Source organism: Rhineura floridana, chromosome 18 (assembly GCF_030035675.1).
Source record: "Rhineura floridana isolate rRhiFlo1 chromosome 18, rRhiFlo1.hap2, whole genome shotgun sequence".
NCBI classification, from domain to species: Eukaryota; Metazoa; Chordata; class Lepidosauria; order Squamata; family Rhineuridae; genus Rhineura; species Rhineura floridana.
In genome coordinates this window covers 7,398,001-7,402,386 of record NC_084497.1, presented here as the reverse complement: position 1 = coordinate 7,402,386, position 4,386 = coordinate 7,398,001, and the positions used below count along the sequence as shown (strand labels likewise).

General features: G+C 51.1%; 1 long non-coding RNA gene across 1 annotated transcript; it reads right to left on the bottom strand.

Moving 5' to 3' along the window:
* Positions 1–315: 315 nt before the first annotated feature.
* On the bottom strand, positions 316–2,464 carry LOC133372726 (uncharacterized). Its single transcript, XR_009759533.1, has 2 exons — positions 2,147–2,464; positions 316–551 (listed from the first exon to the last, which is right to left on the bottom strand). It is a non-coding gene; the product is annotated as an uncharacterized LOC133372726 (long non-coding RNA).
* Positions 2,465–4,386: the final 1,922 nt, after the last annotated feature.

Here is a 4,386-nt window from a genome sequence, read left to right as displayed (position 1 = left end):
ATACTGTCTACACTGACTGGCAGCCACTCTTTAGGGTTTCAGGCAGGGGACAACTGCAGCTGTACCTGGAGATGCCACTGGGGATTGAACCTGGGACCTTCTCCATGCAAAGCAAATGCTCTAACACCGAGCTAAGATTCTAGTCCTCATGAACCTGGGACCTTCTCCATGCAAAGCAAATGTTCTAACACTGAGCTATGGGCCTTCCATTCCCCAATATCCACCAATTGTAAGAAGTATCTATGAAGGCTTTTTTTTTTTGCCCTGTAGAGTTTTATGCACTGTAGAGTTTCAACTTAGGGATGGGGGAAGAAATTAATTTCAGCCGAGAGTTTAATGCAAACCGACTGGAACTTCCTGATCAAGGAGTGAACTAAAACACAACAATCCTTTGAAATGTGCACTTCTCTGAATTCTGCGACGCCGTTTGCCAACAACAACAAAAGTATTTAAAAAGTTAAATATGTTGAATTGAGATCTTGCTTTTCCTCGACGGAGCTCAAAGCAGCATACGTAGTTCTCCTCTTCCACATTTCATCTTCACAACAAGCCTGTGAGGTAGAGAGACAGTGACTTTGAGCATGAGCAGGGATTTGAATCCGGGTCTCTCAGGTCCGAGTACAGCACTCTAACCACTACACCATACTGGCTCTTGGGGAAAAGTGTGCTAAAAATGTATAAGTGAACATAATGTGCGGACATGCATCATGTCGCTTGCCAAAAATATGTACTTTAGCCATAATCATATAAACAAATTTGCATATTAGGAGAAATGATCCTGAAATTCAAATGCCACCTCCACTTTCAGAATGTATGAAATGTTGAGGTGTCAGTTGAGGGTGTGGGGGAAAGAAAGGAAATTGGAGATGGGGGCAGTGGTGCGCTTGGGTAATTTCAGACTCTGGGCTTAACGGTCTTGGGAGGGGGAGCTCTTTAGATGGTCAAGTGTTTTACTTCCATTGTTTCCAATGGTCTCTGCCCCTCTCCCTTTAGCTGGTGATGAGCATTACCAGTAGTGGCGAAAATGGTGGGGCAGAAACACAGAACGACCGTCCCAATGCTGGCATCACTGCCACGATAGGACAGGGCTGGGCAGGGCAGGGTTCCACTGAGGCATAACCACACCACCTCCACCTTCCCACTGCCGTGCCCTGTCCCAGTGCCATCCAGTTAAGTTTCATCATACATTTAAAGCACATTTGACACACGTTTAAAGCACATGTCTTCCCTCCAAAGAATCCTGGGAACCGTAGTCTACCCCTCACAGAGCCACAATTCCCAGCACCCTTAACAAACTAGAGTTCCCAGGATTCATTGGGTAAATACATGTGCTTTAAAGGTATGGAGTGGATGTGACCACAGTGATGCTGGTGTCGGGATGGCACGTCTTCCGTGCCAAACTGGGAGCTATTGTGGAACACTGGGTTGTAGCCAATTGTAGTCCTACTCAGAGTAGACCCATTGAAGTGAATGGACATGATTAACTTAGGTTCACTAATGGCAATGTGTCTACTCTGGATGGAACCTAGCTAGATACAAGCTATAGGAAGCTGCCTTAGACCACTGGACCATCTAGCTCAATGCTGGTAGCACTGACAAGCAGCAGGTCTCCCGGCTTTCAGATCTGAGTCTCTCCCAGCTCTACCTGGGGATACCAGAGACTGAATCTGGGACCTTCTGCATGCAAGACAGACACTCTGCGACTAGGGTTGCCAGGTTCAAGGCCTGAGACTGATCCTGTATCTTTAGGAGAAGAGAAAGTCAGCCAAGCGCAGGTGTTCTTACAACACTGTAATGGGAAAAACCACAAGGTGGAATTCTCCCCCCCCCCGCACAATGTTTAAAGATACAGAAGACCTCTTAGAGGGTGGGCCTGGCAACCAAGAGATCTTCTGTATCTTTCAAAGCTGTGCAGGGGGAAGGGAGAAGGGAGGCCCTGAGCCTGGCAATCCTACTCAATATCCATCACACTTTCTCTTTGCCTCCAACCTGCATCACTTGGAAGAGGACTTGTAAGATCACAAGATGACTAGGAAACCCCAGTTCAGGAATCCTTTTCAGCATTCACTTCTGGGCAACCTTTCAGGGGGCCACATGTCAGTGGTGGGCTGCTGCCAAAGGAGGCAGGCAATAATATAAGCATTACCTTGGTACCACAGGCTGGTTTCTCTACTGTCGTGTCCTCAGCAGGTTCTTCAGGGGGCAGGAGACTTCCCAGCACTAATGCAGTTGAGGGCAACAGCAAGGCAGCATCCAGGGCCCGTCCAAAGTCAGAACCTGAACAGAGTCCACAACAACAAAGGCAAGAAGCAGAGCAGTCCAAGGCTAGGAACCAGGCAGTCCATGAGCAACACAGGGCAAAGCAAGTTCAGAGCAGCCCAAGGTCAAGTCTAGCATCAATGAACAATCCACAGCCAAGTCACAGGCAGAACTAATATGTAGACATCACTCCAGCAGCTCTTCTAGCCTAGCACTGGGGCTTTGATGGTGCAGCTGATGGAACCACACCCCAAACCTCAGCTGCACCATCAGTCAGGCCTTTACTCCCAAGGAGTCCTTTACTTTAAGGAGTCAGGCACTCATCCAGATGTCTCCAGCTAGCTTTGGAGGCAACGCTTTCCCCTTGGGCTCAGGACCTGTTCCTCTTCGATGTCAGAGTCCAGCTTGCCTTGGGTGCAGATGGCCTGTCCTGAGCCTTGTCATAGGACCCTGGCAGGGGCGTCACTACCGGGGTACGGGGTGTGTGGATCGCACCCGGGTGACACCATGAGGGGGGTGACACCATGAGAGGGGTGACACCCAGAGCCGCCCTGCCCCGCGCCGTTGCCTGGCAAAGGAACCGAGAAGCACTCCGGGTCGGTTGGAGCAGCCAACTCCTCCTCGGAGGCATGCAGGCGGGCGGGTGAGACCGGGAGCAGCGTCGGTGGGGAGAGGGAGGCGCGCCGGCGTTCCCAGGCCTGCTTCTCCGGCTGGGAGCCCCTCTGGCCCGCGCCTTCCCAGGGGCATGGACGGGGGTGGCTGGCCTCGCACGCACGCACGTGCTCAGGACAAGATTTGGGGGCTCACCAAGGGCCCCCTGGCACCCGGTCCGGTGCGTGCCGAAAGCAGGTGCCCGCTCGCTGGTGGTGAAGCCTGGACGGGCCTTCCACTGTCAGCCTGGAGCATGTGGTGAGTGCGTGCGTGCACGAGAGAGACCAGCCACCCCTGTCCATGCCCCTGGGAGGGCGCGAGCTGGAGGGGCTCCCAGCCGGAGAAGCAGGCCTGGGAACGCTGGCGCGCCTCCCTCTAGTGATGCAGCTGGACCCTGGCTCCCCACCTGAGCCAGGGCTGGGTCCAAGACTGGAGCCTCCTGGTCTTCCGCTGATGAGGACTTCTCTGATGGTGAGGATTCCTCTGATGCTTTAAGCTGGATTCCCACACTGAGCAGGGGGTTGGACTGGATGGCCTTATAGGCTGCACCCCTGCCTTCCCAACCATCTGCTCCCATTGGTGGTACATGCCCTGGTCTCCTCTCGCCTAGACTACTGTAATGCGCTCTACGTGGGGTTACCCTTGAAAACGGTCCAGAAGCTGCAACTGGTACAGAATGCGGTGGTTCGCCTGATCAAAGGCCGCCGCCGGCGAAATCACATCACTCCAGTGCTGAAGGAGTTGCACTGGTTGCCGGTTGTTTTCCGGGCCCAATTCAAGGTGTTGGTTTTGACCTTTAAAACCCTACATGGTCTCGGCCCAGTGTATCTGAAAGAGCGCCTCCAGCTTCATCAAGGATGCCGCACAACAAGATCAGCCTCAAAAGGCCTCCTCTCTACCCCACCAGTTAAAACAGCTAGACTGGTGAGGACTAGGGAGAGGGCTTTTTCAATTGTGGCTCCCACTCTGTGGAATTCCCTCCCAAATGATCTCCGCCATGCCCCCTCTATGATGAGCTTCCGCTGGGCCTTGAAGACCTGGCTCTTCAGGCAGGCTTTTGGGGTGGGTTAGGTTTTATTATTACTGTTTGAGATTTTAATGTTTTAATGTATTTCAATGTTTTTATTCTGTATGTCGCCCAGAGTGGCTGGAGAACCAGCCAGACGGGTGACTAATAAATCTAATAGATAGATAGATAGATAGATAGATAGATAGATAGATAGATAGATAGATAGATAGATAGATAGATAGATAGATAGATAGATAGATAGATAGATAGATAGATAGATAGATAGATAGATAGATACATACATACATACATACATACATACATACATACATACATACATACATACATACATACATACATACATACTATTCTGTGAAGACTCCCCTGGATGGGACCTGACATTTACACACACTCCCAAATCCCTCTCTGTCTTCCATCCAGGAAATCGGGAGGTATGACCAGTGTTC